Source organism: Ovis canadensis, chromosome 9 (assembly GCF_042477335.2).
Source record: "Ovis canadensis isolate MfBH-ARS-UI-01 breed Bighorn chromosome 9, ARS-UI_OviCan_v2, whole genome shotgun sequence".
In the NCBI taxonomy this organism is placed as follows: Eukaryota; Metazoa; Chordata; class Mammalia; order Artiodactyla; family Bovidae; genus Ovis; species Ovis canadensis.
In genome coordinates, this window is record NC_091253.1 from 47,352,947 (window position 1) to 47,369,797 (window position 16,851).

The following is a 16,851-nucleotide window of genomic DNA, read 5'->3' on the forward strand; positions in this document are numbered from 1 at the left end:
TGCTTTAGAGAGTTCAGGGGGAAAACACACATTGAACCCTGAAGACTCCAGTGTTTTAAAGAGAAGAAATTGGTGATTAAGCATTGTTACCATCTGTGGTTCAGGGACCTCATGTTTCCTGACTTGTCCTTTTCTCCTTATTCTCTCTGGCTTATCTATTTTGCTCGTTAGACACTGTATGATATAATGGTAGAAAGGAGGAGAAAAAACCAAATTAGTTCATTTTTTCTGGCTACTAATGGACTGATTTAATATTTGATTAGGAAGAGGCTGGAATGAAATTAAAAATTCCGGTTATTTGTGTCACCTCTGATTTTTTTATTCTGGGGAAAATGAGAATTCATGAGCTCTATACAAAATAGATGGATGATGTTTCTATTATGGAAGTAGCTAAACATTCTAAGCTCACAGTTGGCAGAAATACTTTAAAAACTATCCTTAGTACATTATTTTACCCAGTCTATGAGAATGCACAGGGCATGTATATTAGTCTAATATTTCAGATACTGTGCAAGCAAATTCTGACGGCTTAACCCTTTAGAAACAGTTTAAAATCTTGAAGTAACTGGGAGTTCTGAGCCAGATGAAAATAAGAGTTCATTTATTTCATAGAAGTGGGCACAACATCTCAGTACTGAAGCCTAGATGTTTCATAGATGGAAAGGACCTGTACAGATTCAAACCCTTTCCATCACTAATTAGTTATAGATGATATTTGGCAATATAGACTTCCTCAGGAAATTTTTATATGTGTTCGGTGTGAATAACAGGATAGGAAAATCACTTCATTTAGGTTCAATTAAACTGACAGCATCTGCATGTCCTAAACAGTCTCAGCTCCTGGGGGCAATCCTTGTTATTCCTGGTAATGGATCAGTTCAACAACTCCAAATCTTAGAGACCAATGACACCTACTTCTCCTTCATCTGCACCCTTCATGGGAGAGTTTCCAGTTCCTGCTAAATCTAGATTGACTCACCTTCCCGTGTTTGTCCTTTCAGCTTCTCCAGCATTTTTGTGAGTGGTTCCCTGTATTCACATCCCTGTTTCCTGCCTGCCTGGATCCTGACTCATGCTTGGGGGATAATAATATCATTATTGACAGTGTAGGAAAAGACTGTTAGGGGCCCCAGAGACAACTGAGGGGAGTCAGGTACAGTATTAGTTTGCTTGAAACGTCCAATCCGTGGTAGTCTGGTATTTATGTACATACTATAGCATACAAGGGGTTTCCCTGGTAGCTCAGACAGTAAAGAATCTGCCTGCAATGCAGGAGACCTGGGCTCGAGCCCTGGGTTGAGAAGATCCCCTGGAAAAGGGGATGGCTACCCTTTCCAGTATGCTTGCCTAGAGAATTCCATGAACAGAGGAACCCAGAGGGCTACAATCCATGGGGTCACAAAGAGTTGGACACAACTGAAGTGACTTAGCAGCAGCACAGAATACAAGATTATGTCCTAGCAATGTCAGATTGCTATAAATGGGACTTCCCTGGTGGTCTGTGGCTAAGACTCCAAGATCACAATGCAGGGGCCCCGGGTTCCATCCCTGAGAGCTAGATCCCACATGCTGCAACGAAGAGGTCCCATGCCGCAAGTAAAAGACCTGGCACAGACAAATAAACAACTATTGAAAAACAAGTTGCTAGAGGTGTGTAGCCACAGACTTCTGTCTTCTAAACTCATCCTGTCATAGAACAGTAGCAACAGTTCACAGATGCTGCTGGTCCAGAGGCAGAGCAGTGTGAGTAGTACCAGTCCAGTAAAAGGCTAGAAAGAGAGCTTTCCTGAGGATCAGAAAATGGGCTGGGAGTTAGAGATGAAAAGTCTGCAGTTACAGGCAAATCGATGGTAGCTGGAGATAGGGAACTGGGGGAAACAATCCGCAGGAAAAGTACATGAGCACAAGCAGGCTGAGGGCAGAACATCACAGGTACTAGAATGTACCCACAGGTAAGCAGGCAGTCTGAGAAAAACGAGGAGCGAGGGTGGGAGCAGAAGGGCCCATGGAGACAGAAGTGTGGGCTGGGGGCAGGCCATTTGGGTCCACTGTGGTGGGTGCCCTGCCCAGAATGCCTCAAACAGGCACTGAGTTCCATGTGCTCTGCTAATTAAGTCAGGCTGCAATGTGTATCCTTCACATTCATACAGTGAAATCATGCTCCCCCCACCAAAGTGATGATACTAGTAGGTGAGGCCTTGGAGGTGATTAGGTCATGAGAGTGGGGCTCTCGGGAGTAGGGTTAGTGCCTTCATAAAGGAGGCCCCCAAAGAGCTCCCTGTCCCTTCCCCTGTTCCATCTGAGGACACAAGGAGGAGCTGGGCTCTCGCCGGACACCACATCAGGGGCTGCCTTTATCTTGGACTTCCTGGCATGCAACACTGTGAGAAAATAAACTTCTGTGGTTTATAAGCAACTCAGTCTATGGCATTCGTGCTGTAGCAGCCCAAACAAAACAAGACACGGGCACACGAACGTATGACATCATTTAGAAAACATCCCATCCAAATAGTTAACCCAAAGGTGGAATAGCTTGCTTGAAAAATCTAATCACAGAGAACACTGCCCTCACTGATAAAACAAACATGAAGTGTCAGTACTAACAAGACTTTCTGGGGTGATGAGAGAAATGTTTTTTCTCTGTGCCTCCATCACATGGCTAATGGCACTTGAAAAGTGGCTAGTGGCACTGAGAAACTGAAGCCTTCATTCAATCTAGTTTTTAAATTTAAATAGCTCACATGGTTAAGGACTGTGTTATTGGACAGGTAATTCATATGACTCATAGGCAAGGTTGATTTAGAGTAAAAGATTCGTAGGTTTTGGCACCCTATGAACCAGCCTTTAAATTCCCTAATTACTAACTCCATGACCTTGGATACCTCACTCACCTTTCCTGGGCCTGAGTTTCTTCTTAATAAAATGGAGATCACAATATTTATGTTTAGGGCCATTGTGATGAATGGAAATGAGGCATGTATACCGTCTAGCACAGATCTGTGAGTGTATGCTGAGTCATTTCAGTTGTGCCCAACTCTTTGCAACCCCATGGATTGTAGCCCTCCAGACTCCTCTGTCCATGGGATTCTCCAGACCAAACACTGAGTGGGTTGCCCTGCCATCCTCCAGGGCACCTTCCTGACCCAGGGATTGAACCTGCGTCTCTTAAGTCTCCTCCTTTGGCAGGTGGGTTCTTTACACTAGTACCACCTGGGAAACACAGACCTGGTACACAATAAATGAGAGCTATTACTAGTGTTAAATGACGTGAGTCAGTACTCATGGACATAACTTAACTGTTTTGATTCATCGATCATTAGCATGAACATGTAATAAATTGTGAAATGTGCAATAAAGATAACCCCTGGCTGTTGCCTGTGGTGGAGTCACCTCTTCCCATAGCAACTGGTGGTGCTTTTCTACTTAGAGACTCTCTTATCTCCGCTTTGCCATGAGCTGTGCTTTTTCAGCCTGATTGCTTCTAGCAAATCCTCCTCCTCCTAAGAAGCATCCCTCAGTGCTTCTTCTATAACCTCGGCTGTTCAGGGGAAAAGATAAATCAAGGTTGTTCAATCAATAACTATAATTTTACATACAATCCTAAATCCAAGGAGTCTTTTTCTGTGGAATTAAGAGCAGGTATTCACAGAACTTATTTACCTTCACCCTGGCTCAACATCACAATCTCTTGGGGGGTTTTTTTTAATACACAAGTCAATCCCTCTTTCCCCCCAGACCAGAGAGGTGGTGTCTTATGGGCACTCAAGAGATTCTGTTTTAGGGTCTGAAAAGCAGTGATGTATGCCCTGTTCCTGGAATGGGTTCCGGACAGATGGGGTTGTTGGATCCCTGGTGAACTGAGAGATGTTACAGTGCTCTTGGACAAGGAAATGGCACTGACATCACATAGATCTGATGTACGGACGTGGGAAAACTCTGGATATGTGATTGACATTTTCACTGGGGAATCATAGCCAATCATTTGAATAAATGTCATTCAGAGCTGGGCCAGGATTTCAGAACTACTCTTTGTTTTCTTCCTAAGCTACCCTGTCCCGAATCTGGAGATGGTTGACCTCCTTATACTATTCTTTTCTGGGGCTCAGATCTGTTTATAATGTATTACTATTTGGCTTACAGGCTTTTATACATGAAATGTCACTGGTTGTCCATACAATTGGGTACGTACCCATGTGAAGAAAGACTGGTGAAAACTCTGAATAAGGATCAGAATTCCCATAAGAAAAAACCCTTGGAATCAGAGGTTCAAAGCAATGCCTTTGGGTGCATGCAGCCCACTCCCTCACCACCAGCACTCCTATCATTCACGGAATCTGTGAGTAATGGCTAAGCAACCCTCTGACTAGTGTGTGAATGCTCCTAGGGTACTAGTCGAACATTGTTATCTACTTTTAGAGACAAGAATCTCTGAGACAAAAGAATTCCAAGCACAGGCCAATAGCCCACTTCTCCTGATGAGTAAAATTCCAGCATGACGAAACAAAGTCAGCAGTCCTCCAGAGTCTGTAGCAGACCCTACAATTGCCAGTTCATTTATAAAAAAGAAATGTTTTATATCAGCAAATACTGGGGATTATGAAGGCGCCTGTTATTGGAATAATTAAGACGAAAACATTTACTGGGATATTCCAGTTTTGAGGTGTTGTTATCTTCTCTCTTGTTTTCTAACCACATCTTTTATTAATTTTTTGCTTTTGGGAAGGACAAAGTGAAAATATGGAATCCACCCTGGGCAACAGTAATGCCCTAAATGACACCCTTAGTCCTGTCTCAAGGCAAGCCTTCCTGATAAGTGACTGTCTTGTCATCTACTTTATTTCAAAGGCCATTTAGGTGACAAGGAAGCTGCACTGTTTGGCTACATTCCTGATTTTCAGAGCCTAGGTATTATGGGAATTGTTTATGGCTTTTTAAGTGAGTATTTTGGAAAGTAATGTAGCTCAAAATAGAATAAGCTAAAAAGACAATTTATTGGTGCATTTCCTCAGACATCCAGCAGTTCTAACTGGTTTCAGAGATGGCTGCCCTGCCCATGAAAAGTTAAAATGTTAGTAGATGATCAAGTGAAGATGTCAGTGTGTTAGTCACTCAGTTGTGTCTGACTCTTTACAGCCCCATGTACTGTAGCCTGCAGGCTCCTCTGTCCATGGGATCCACCAGGCAAGAATATTGGAGTGGGTTGCCATTTCGTTCTCCAGGGGATCTTGCTGGCCCAGAGATCGAGCTCCTATCTCCTGCACTGCAGACGGGTTTACTGTCTGAGCCACCAGGCTGCCTGGAGGGGCTTGTTGCTGTTGTCAGGACTCTACCTGTTTCCCTGGCTCAGGTGGTTTTCCTCTCTAATAGGTTTCCTCCAGCTGCTGCAGGTCTCCATGGCATGGTCTCAGAAGCTGCCACATCAGTTCAGAAAAAGGACCACCCCCTCATTAGAACATGTGCCAGCCCCCCTCCACTTTGTGCCAGGGATGAGATGCACTCTGATTGACAGACCTGGGTCATGTGCTCCTGCAATGTCGGTGGAGGGGTGTCATACACAAAGGCAGGAAGCAATTCCCAAAAGGAAGAGGTTGGGGTAGAGATAGACTATTTCAGAGTGAGAAAGGTTGGTTCCATTTGCTATGGGAAGGATGAAATATAACTTCATTCTACTGTTACATGACTTTGGGAGTTAATGGAGACCACAACATAATCTGTGATCACATGGAATACATTAGTATGCCAGAGGAAAGTTCCATTGAAAACCCAGTGTCATGTCACTTTCTTAAAATGGTTCTCTTGTAAAAAGCCAAAGACTTATTATGGGAGCCTGAGTTTTCTTTATTTGATAATTTCTGAACTTGCATGAAACAAGAGTCACATAATTCAAATATAGATGATCCTCCTGAGAAAACAGGATGAATGCAACTGCATTTCAAATGTGCTAAAGATATAAAATAAAATTTTGCTACATATTTTAGAGAAGTAATTATGTTGTGAACTCATATCTCATTCAAAATCAACCATTTTGATAAATACAGGTTTTCTCTTTTAGCATTCCCAATAGTAAACGCTAAACAAGAATGGGTTTAATCTTCCTAAAACAATAAAACCCTCAAAACCCCAACCAAGTTATTAGGCAAATCAAAAGAAAAAGCATTACCAAACCATGCATTATGAGATAAATAAGGATGCACCCGGAAACAATTACTTAATTTATAAACATCAGTTGGTCTATACTCTAGGGTTAGTACATGGTACCCGAAGATTTTTTTCCTATATTCTCTAATGTCTTCTTCAAATCTCTTTTGGAGTCTCAAAAATACCTTCAGCATGTATGTGGAACCTAAAAAAATGGTATGGATGATCTTATTTACAAAGCAGAGACAAAGACGCAGATGTAGAGAACAAAAGTATGGACACCAATGGGGAAAAGGGTGGGTGGCATGAATTGGGAGACCGGGGTTGACATATACACATTACTGATAGTAGGTATAAAATAGATAACTAATGAGAACCTACTGTATAGCACAGAGAACTCTACTTAGTGCTTTGTGGTGACCTATATGGGAAGGAAATCCAAAAAAGAGGAGATTTACGTATACCTATAGCTGATTCACCTTGCTGTAGAGCAGAAACTGATACAACATTATGAAGAAACTATGTATTGAGGTCTTCCCAGGTGGCTCAGTGGGAAGGAATCCACCTGCCAATGCAGGAGACACAGGAGATGCAACTATGCTCAAATAAAAATTAAATTTAAAAAAAAGCAAAACAAAACCAACCAACCAACAAACCAAAAAAAAAAAAAAAAAAGCCTTCAGAAATTTAGTTTACAAATATTGAGAGGGTGTATCTGAGTAGATGAAAGTTAGTCAGTAGAAAACGTTGTCAGGCACCGACATCTAGGTAGGTGGACTGGCGAGTTCTCACACTCACAGAACAGGCTCCAGGTTTGGGGTTTCCTGGCAGTTAAGATCCAGCGCTTCTCGAACCTGCAGGGAGTCGGGGGCCAACGCGGGAGCGCTTTGGAGGCGGGGCGGGGGGTGCGATAGGAGTGAGGGGTGGGGTGATCTGGGGGAGGTGCTAGGAGGGGGGGGGGTTGCAGGAGGGGTGGGGCCGGGGGCGGGGCGCCCGGGGGCGTGCACACCGGCGGGGACACGCGCTCCCGGCCGCGGCAACTCGCTCCAAGTTCCCTCCCTCGCTCCCTGGCGCTGGCAGTCAGAGTCCTCCCACTCGGCTCAGACCGAGCCGCCGCGGCCGCCGCCAGCTCGGCCCCCCGCTGCCTCGCGCCCCGGACCCCGCGGCCTTCCCAGTCCCTCGCTCTACCCTCCGGTGGCCCCGGCGGCCCGGCCCTCGTCCCTCGCGGGCCTCGACAATTTTGCCTGCCGTCCCCGGAGCCCGGTGCCCGGCTCGAACTGCACAGAGGAGCGCGGACGAGGTAAGGCTGGGCCGGGGGCCGAGTTGAGGGGCAGCGCCGCGCCCCGATCGCTCACAACGCCGAAGCTGCGCGCGGCCGCCCAGCAGCCGGGTCCGCCCCTGCAGCTCCCGCCCAGCCTGGGTCTCGGTTTAACGGGGCGCGCGGGCCGCGTGGCCCAGACCGACCCCGGCCGGTGTTCCGGGCCACGAGCTCGCCGCGCGCCGGGGGTAGGCGGGAGGCCGGAGCGGGGGCCCGGCGAGCTGGGCGCGCGGGTAGGGGCTCCGCCCGGGACCCCCTCTGCCAGGGCCCTCTCGCGCGGCCTCTCATCTCTGGTCCTGAGTACTTTGCGAGAATCGGTCTCTTTTCCTCGTGGGCTGGGAATTCCTGCAAGATATGCAGATTCCGAGGCCCCGAAAGTTTGGTTTGGGGGACCCCCTCGGGCTCCATTCGTGGTCTCAATTGTCTGGACTTTATTTGAAAGCGTTCAGATCTGAAATGGAATTAAGAGACCCCTGGCGCGCTGGCGCCCCATCACCCCGCGGAGCTGGGAGCCCGGCCGCCGAGCGCGCTGCCTGGTCCACGGGCTCTGCTGGTGGTGGTGGGGACCCAGGCGGTGACAGCTCTCCCTCCGTGCGGGGTGCAGGCCGGGGAGGGAAGCGAGGAACTTCATCGTGAGCTCAAATCCCTCTGCAAAGCGGAAAGCGAGCACCTGATGTCCGGTTTTTTAACCCTTGAGAGTTGGTGTTCAGCTTTATTGAGCCACAAAAAGTAAGCAGGCTTTCTTTCCCGCCCGAGACAGGAGCTAACTGCGTTTTTCCTGCCGGCCACGTCCTATTCACAACCTGGCACACATCTGTAATAACACTGCGTGGCTGGTATGGTCAGGGCTGCGCGCTGGTCTGATTTTGAGGAGGCAGATAGTAGAGTAAGCATTTTTTGCAGTATAAATAGTAAATGACTGTGAACGACTTCCATTTTCTTCATTTCCCCTGTTGGAGCTCAAGTTATTTATTTAGCCTTTTCCTTCCAATTTACACTTAGAGTCGTTCCATGGAAAATACCCGAATTAACTTGTACTTATTTTGCGACGTCACCACTCCTAGTCATTCCAATGAGCTATTTATTAAGTACAGTTATTCTGACATAAGGGTGAGTTAATGGTAAGCCAGCCTTCTTCCTTGAGTTAACACTCCATCGTCTTGCCCTATGGTATTTAATCTGTGCCATTACTATAGATGGTATTTTGACAACCTGATAAGCTGTAAAGAGCTTAGCATCGTGCCCTCCGGGACATGGTGCTAGGGAAGTGTCAGCTGGTTTTATTTATAATTTTTATTATCAGTCCATATGTTTTTTTTCTCTATGGAAAATGGTTGTTTTGTTTTAATCCCCGATCTTTTAATTTATGGTCTGTTTTATGTCTGCGGTTTAGTTTTAGATCAGGATTGAGGTTGGGTTGTTGTTTTGCTTATGACAGACAGGCTGTTGTGTGTGTTCTTATACATGAGATATAGCAGATCTCAGAATGAGAACACAGTTCTGCACATGCTCATATGCAGGCACACTTCATGAGACCTCATTGTCCTTAAGGGCCTCCTTGTCTAGGGAGAAGCCTAGACATTAGGAGAAACCTGGGCTCTGAGCCTCATCCTGAACCCCCTTGTTCTGTAGGTTTAGAATCATACTTTCAATTCCTTGTGGCTGCTAGCACAGCAGTTAGGTGGTTCACACTGTGTCAAAAGGTAATAAAAGATAAATATATGTACCTTTTATACCTACATCAGCCAGAACACATAATTCTTATCCGTGCTTTAAAATCTGCAGAGTGTATAGTGTAACTAGCAAAGAAAAATTAAAGTGGCTTAATGATCATGTGTTCGTAACAGAAAGGTGATGTCTGTTACCTAGACATTTGAAAAGATTGTTAGGAGTTAACCCTCATTTTGAGGTTTCCCCCCTCCTCATCACTTTTAATTTTGAAGTGACATCTTTTTCATTCCTAAACAGTTTTCTTAGCTAAGTCAAGGCTCGATGTTAACTCGTGGGGCCCTGCAGAGCTGGGCTGCTGTGGGGACCATGTGGCGGTAGATGGTGCTATGACCGGTGCTGGTGGACTGACATGTGTGATCCAGTGGAATTGGAGGAGGGATTCCTTTCTCAGTTTTGTTTCTCATCCTCTCCCCAAAATACACTCTTTCTGCATTGATACCTTCTAACAATCTTCTTAGGAATAGACTTTTAAGAAAAGTTTGTTCTTTGCATTTTCAGCTTTTTACGACTATCCTCTCTGAAGAAGTCCAGGTGTTAAGAATAATTCCAGGTATTCCAGATGTTAAACATTGTTGGCCAAAATTTGATTTAGTTGACTGTACCCTAGACTCTTCTTTTCTCCTAACAGAGGAAGATTGATCATTCTGAGCCTAGAGGATCTCTCAGCAAACCTGGGCTTTTTTCTTTTTCTCCTCAACACTCAACTCCTAGGAGAGAAAAACAAATAAGAAACCTACTCACTTCTTGACTTTAAGACAGCCACTTAATAGGGTGAATTCTCGTGTATTCTGGTTTTTACCGTCATTCTGCCACTCCATACAATGCTGCAAGAGTTGAAATTCAGGCTGAAGCCTCTGGAGCTCTGCAAAGGCATGACTCATCCACAAAAAATATATTCACTCCACTTAGTACAGCACCGAGCAGAGGAGGTAGTGCAGGAACAAGGGGGTTCTGGATTGTAATGAGGATTATCTCTCTGGCCAGCTTGGGGACTGGCCAAGTCCCAGGCAAATGACACTGCATTCTCTAAACTCCTGCAGCACAGGGTCCTTGCTGTTATCTCCTTGCTTCAGGTGAGGCTAAGCGACCTGGCTGAGTCATGGAGCTCCGGAGAAGCAAAGCTGCAGTTTTAACCCAGGTGTGCCTGTGTCCTGGTGGCTCAGTGGTAAAGAATCCACCTGCCAATGCAAGGAGGTTCGATCCCTGGGTTGGGAAGATCACCTGAAGAAGGAAATGGCAACCCACTTCAGTATTCTTGCCTGGGAAAACTCGTGGACAGAAGAGCCTGGTGGGCTACAGTCCATGAGGTCTGAAAGAGTCAGAAACAACTGCGCACACATGCGTACACATAAATGTAGTATGGATTCTAAATTTTGTTGGGATAAGTTATGGAGTGATTTGTATGGAAGATTTTTGTAGTAAGAAATTTAGCGTTTTGTTGTTCATAGATGTCGTGGTTGAAACAATTAGTTCAAGTCATTAGATACCAGCGGGGAAATATATTGCAGAATACACTTTCATTGTTTTTAAACCCAGGTTTGTTCCTGGAATGTCTTTATGTGATACGAAATTCTTGAAGTTAAATCATACATCTTCTCTCCTATTCTGACATGTTTGATTCCCTCCTGCTTGTGAGAAGGGCCTGGGAGTGATTTTCACATTTTAAACTTTTTGCAGTTTGAGTCCCCTAAGGATAATCACATAAAAACACAGCATTTAAAGACATGAGACTTGTTTTTAATTTTTTTTTAAAGGAAACATTAGTAGGTGAAGCAAATTGCTTCCTTTTCCCAGTATGATTAAACAATTCTAAAGTGGAACTGGCAGTAAAGATGGAATTTGAACATTATAAACACTTCAGGGAGAAATTCAAAGGTGAAAACTCAGCCCAAGGAAACAATACGTCATTTGGCAGACAGATTTCTAGAAAAATTATAAGAATTCTGTGCTGTGTTTTATACATCAGAGCAAGATCAGTGGGTTTTGAAATTGTTCATTTCCAGGTAAAACTTTCAAAATTACAGTTTGGAAGCATATGGGAAATTTTGGAATAGTTAGGTTGTAATGCAAAGCATTCCCCCCCCCCCCCCAGGGCCCTGTTAGAAGTTACTTTCATCTTTTTTGTCTTTTTCAGGAAGAATCACTAATATCTTTCAAAATAGCTCTTCTTGGCAGCATTTTTTTGGTCCCATTGACTGGAAGGTTATGAAAATAAAGTAATTATGTGAAATAATGTAGCTTAGTAATTTCTTCTATTATGATTGCTATATTAAACAGATATTTATAGAGGGTTCTTTGTGTGCCAGGTCCTGGAGATAAGTAGTGCCCAGGAAAGACAAGGTCCCTGCCTCATTGAGGGATTCGAGTGTAAAGTGGGACAAAAATAGATGAAATAAACAAGTAACTGAAAAGCTAATTTGAAGCAGTAATAATTGCAGTCAAGACTGAGGGTGGCATTCTTATCTGAGGACCTCATGGAGGCTGATTGAGTGGAGACATTATGTGAGAAAAAGAAGCAACCTCTGGAAGGTCTCTGGGCCGGGAAGACAGACAGCCTGTGCAAAGGCCCTGTGGCCTTTGTGAGGAACAGGGGACAGTAGCAGAGGAGCCGAGCAGGGCCTACCTTGAGGACCCAGGGTGAGTGGTGGTGGTGGGGGAGTTTCTGTTTATTCTGCAGGCAGTGGGTCCTGCTGGAGGGTGTGACTCACTCTCATTCTCAGGTTGGCAGCTCATTGTGCCCACCTCGTGGTGACCAGTACCAACTGGGCTGCAAGAAAAGCAGAGGAGGTATGTTGAATTTCTGCTCACCTGACACGCTATTCCCTGGTGGCTCACTGCAGCGCAGGAGACCAGGGTTTGATTCCTGGGTTGGGAAGATCCCCTGGAGAAGGGAATGTCTATCCACTCCAGTATTCTTGCCTGGAGAATTCCATGGACAGAGGAGCCTGATGGGCTACAGTCCACCAGGTCGCAACGAGTTGGACACAACTGAACGATTAACACTTTGACACAGTATTGCTCTTAAGATGCGTCATTGCTGTGTACACCATTGAGAATGAAAGGAAACTTCCCATTAAGCTCTGCTTGTAAGGACCGGCTGTGACGTGGATCCTCATTTCAGATGTCAACACTGGAAAATAGAGTTGCCTTAGATTTGGTGAAATCTGTTTTTTCCTGGAGACCAGGCTGAGAGGGCCTGCTGGTTTGTATTTCAGTTTTACTTGTGCCTGCATAATATGAGTTGAATTCTGTGATTTGGAAGGGTCTGGGGGAAGCGGCTGTGTAGAGGGCTCTCCTACCTCTGGATTGGAAGCTAGTGTAGAAAACTGCATCCCCTGTGTCTTTCTGCTGCTTCACAACCGCGTGAGAAGGCATTTGCAGATAATGTTCCCGCAGGTGGACTGCAGACTGTGGATGTCAGAGAATCAAGGGAACTGGGACAATCTGGATCTACCAGGCTCAAGGGGACACACAGACACTGTGTGCTCATTCAGAGTGGGCGGCACATCCCCTGGGAGCTCCGAGCTTTGTTTCTCTCTGTCACTGGGAGCAGGGCGGGTCGAGGGCTTGGGTGACCAGGCCAAATAATTGTCAGCCAGCAAACTAGTAAGTGGGTCCCTGAGAGGCTGGGAGAGGGCGCCTTGCTCATGGACCCGGTGTGGGTTTAAAGATTGGCTCTATGGGCTGAGCAGGTTCCTCAGGCTTCGGGAACCTCAGTTTCCTGATCCATCAGATGAGAAACTGCGGGACCCACTTCAGGGGATCATTGTGGGGTTTAAGGAGGATGGTGCTGGCAGAGTAGCCAGCTCTCCGTGGAGCTTGGTTGGTGTCAGGGGTTACCATCTCTTGGAATGTCCTCTGTCCCTGTATCCGTCTTGAGTGTTCTCCTTACACAAGTCACAGCGTGAAAGTCTCTTTTTGAGAGACTCACCCCAACCGCTGAAGCTAAGGTACCTCCTTCTCCAGCCATTCTCTGGCCCCCAGGCTGGTGCTATTTTCTTCAGCTCATCCCTAAGGGAAATTGTGTATCTGTTGTTGTTGTTGTAAGTGTGTTTCTCCAGGTTGAGCAGGTCACTGTTGCAAGGACTGCTGTGTCCACAGGGCCTGGGATGTGGCTTATTTACCTACTGGCTGTGCAGGTGGCTCTGCTGACAACGGGTCCTTCCCATGGGACCCAAAGGACAGCAGGGCTCTTCTCTGACTGTTTTTTCGGCTGCAATGATGGGCCTTGCAGACCAGCGGTAGAATTCTGGGATCCAGCAAGCAGGCTCCAGCCAGCCTTCAGAGAGGACTTTGGGGATGGAGGTTGGGGAAGAGGGAAAATTTCTATCTGGAAATATGGGTTTCTTGGGACTGTGGGACTGCTTGTGGTTTTGCATGTCAGAGGGTGTCACCTGCTTCATCTTCCAGCAAATGTCACCAGAGGCTGATTACCTAATACCTGATATACCAGCTTTTAGGCACCCTTCTCCTTCTATAAAGCACACAAGAAAACGTGGTGGGGAAGTGTGCCTGCCATACAAGGGACCGGGCTATCACATGTCACACTGCTCTTCCCCCTCGGAAGCTGGCATTGGAACTGGGGTGGAGCTGGCAGCCTGGTGAACCTGCCCGGTCAGCCCTCTGGATCATGGGTTATTCCTCCCATTTCTAAGTCGTATTTTGTTACTGGTGATGCTGTATCCATTATAATGGCTTTTGTTGCTTCACTGATTTTGATCCTATGTTTTTGTATTTTTTTGAAAAGGAAATCATTTTGGAAATAAGAATATTGGTATTTTCTTCTCTAGGCTTTCATCTTTCCCAGTGCTTGCTTGTTGACTATAGTCTTTGGGTGAAGTTTAACACATAAAATGCAAGGATATTTTCAAATTCTCATGCAAACCCTCCAACCATCCTAGATGGGTGAGCCTGTTTACTCACCCACATGAAAACTATTAATCATCTTCCAATCCCTGGCTCTCAGGGGGCCACCGTTTCCATCAGAAATGGACAGTTGGAAACTGGGAACTCAGTGGTGTTGGGAAATACCAGTGACCCCTGACAGCGCTTCTGTTTTGACTACATAGTTAGAACAAGGTGAGTTGGGAGATTCTCTGTACACTTGACTATGAGTTGGGGATTTTTAAAATCCTTTTAGTCTATCCCTGGCCAGTGCTCATTCAAATAATCACTGATTGGAACGTTGTGATTTTAAGAATCAGATGTTTTTTTCTTCCCAGTGAGTTTTGTTCTTGTTCAGTGACCTTGAAGGAAGAAGATAAATCATTGTAGTGGTCTGGAATTCGACTAGTCCTGGGTGCTCTTCCCAGCTCCTGTAGGCTTTGTTTTAACCTGCAGCAAGACTCGGTGTCTAACCAGCCTTCTTACACTTTTTGGTCAAAGTGGCCACCATCTTTCAGGGGAGAGATTGGCTGTCTCATAACTGAGTTCTATAATTTAACAGAGATTACTTTTCTAATCCTTGTTAGTGGATTTATATTTACAACTTTTGTAGGGGAGAGTATTGCAGAGTCATACCAAATCTATCTTTTGTGGAAAGTTGAAATATTCTGTTAGGTCATGCTGGTGGATATATGCAGTCTACCTGCATTGTTTGGAATTCTTTTGTTGTTTGTTTGGCTGGGGCGGGTCTTCGTTGCTGTGTGGGTGCTTGCTCCAGCTGTGGTGTGCAGACTGCTCACTGTGGTGGTTTCTCTCATTGCAGAGCCCAGAGCCTGCAGTAGTTGCAGGCTCAGTAGTTAGTTCTCCGGCTCTAGAGCACAGGCTCAGTAGTTGTGGCACACGGGCTTCGCTGCTCACGGCATGTGGAACCTTCCCAGTCTAGGGATCGAACTGGTATCCCTTGCCTTGCAAGGCAGATTCTTATCCCTGGACCGTCACGGAAGTCCTTGGAATTTGGTTTTAAGTGAATTTTCCATACAAGTGATGGGAGTCCCATGCATGGGTGTGTGCATGCTCAGTCATGTCTGACTCTTTGTGACCCCATGGACTGTAGCCCACCAGGCTTCTTTGTTGCAGGGATTTCCCAATCAAGAATACTGGCGTGGGTTGCCATTTCCTCCTCCAGGGGATCTTCCTGACCCGGGGATCAAACACGCGTCTCTTGTGTCTCCTGTATTGGCAGACAGATTCTTTACCCCTGGCCACCTGGGAAGCCCCCGGAGTCCTATGCATGGCAGGTAGTCTGAGTGGGGTTACACTTCTCCAGCTGTAACCCCCATGCTCAGTGTGAGCTTTGCAGTGGCCACATTTTCCCAAGTAGAAGCCACCCTGCCCTCACTGCAATGTGAAGGGTTCCAGCTCAACTGGCCAGGTGGGCTTATTGGATTTCTCCCACAGGAATTTTTCCTTCCAGAATCCACAGACACACATCCGAACCTCTTCAGTTGTTAATCCTCCATTGCTATTTCCATGTGCCTTTTCCAGTAGAATCTCAGCACGAAGCATTCAGCTGTTGAAAAGCTCTGTAGTTTCTCTGGCTCTTTCCCAAAAGGTGTTGCAGTGAGCTGAGTAAATGATCAAGAGACCACACCCTGCCACTGCTGCTGCTGCTAAGTCGCTTCAGTCATGCCCGACTCTGTGCGACCCCAGAGACGTCAGCCCACCAGGCTACCCCGTCCCTGGGATTCTCCAGGCAAGAACACTGGAGTGGGTTGCCATTTCCTTCTCCAATGCATGAAAGTGAAAAATGAAAGTGAAGTTGCTCAGTCGTGTCCAACTCCTAGCGACCCCATGGACTGCAGCCCACCAGGCTCTTCCGTCCGTGGGATTTTCCAGGCAAGAGTACTGGAGTGGGTTGCCATTGCCTTCTCCAGACCGCACCCTAAGGGCTTTTAATTAAGGAAACCAGGACGTTATCACATGTTCTTACACATTTTGTCTCAGGAATACTTAAGGATCTTCATTTTATTTATGTATTTATTTAGATGAGAAAAGGAACATCTATTAGCTTGCAATTTAAAATATAAAGCCCTTCTCCCTCAGTGGTTTAAAATGGAACAATATCCTATACCTGAGGACAGGAGAAAGGGGTGCTCTCAGTTAGATGAACAACTCTCCTGCCCCAAAACTTTTATGTTTATCACTGAAATTTACCTTTCTGAATTCATTAAAAAATTGTTTTAAACTTTTTATTTTGCACTGGAATATAGCCGACTAACAAATAATGTTGTGATGGTTTCAGGTGAACAGCAAAGGGACTCAGCCATACATATACCTGTATCCATTCTCCCACAAACTCCCCTCCCATCCAGGCTGCCCCATGACATTGAGCAGAGTTCCCTGTGCTGTATATTAGGTCTTAAGGACCTTCACATTACTTTGGATTTTTCATTTTACCGGATAGTATTGACTATTCACGTATACCTTGTGTTGATATGGGTTCTCCACAGAAGCAGAACCAATAGGATCTCAATCTTGATCTCAACGAAGTTTATTTTAATAAATTGGCTCTTGATGGTTTTGCAAGTTGAGAAGTCCCAAAATGTTTCATTTGCAGCAGGAAATGCACCAGAGACAAGGGGTCAGCCCCGAGGGAGGGTGGGAGAGACTGGGTCTCAGCTCAGCCAGGTACAGAGAGATCTTATCCCTTACCTGCCATGTGGGATTCAGGTCCTCCACCGATGAGACGAGGCCACCTACACTGGGGAGGGCAACAACTG

The 16,851-nt window shown here is 45.9% G+C and overlaps 1 protein-coding gene across 6 annotated transcripts in view; it reads left to right on the top strand.

Moving 5' to 3' along the window:
- Positions 1 to 7,093: 7,093 nt before the first annotated feature.
- FAM110B (family with sequence similarity 110 member B) overlaps positions 7,094 to 16,851 on the top strand; it is a 144,464-nt gene continuing 134,706 nt past the window's right edge. For 3 of the 6 annotated variants that reach the window (XR_011259227.1, XR_011259228.1, XM_069601025.1), the window contains exon 1: positions 7,094 to 7,438. The gene's annotated coding sequence lies outside the window, so the exon portion shown is untranslated. The remainder of the gene's footprint in view (positions 7,439 to 16,851) is intronic. The other 3 variants (XR_011259229.1, XR_011259230.1, XM_069601027.1) reach the window with 2 other exon arrangements.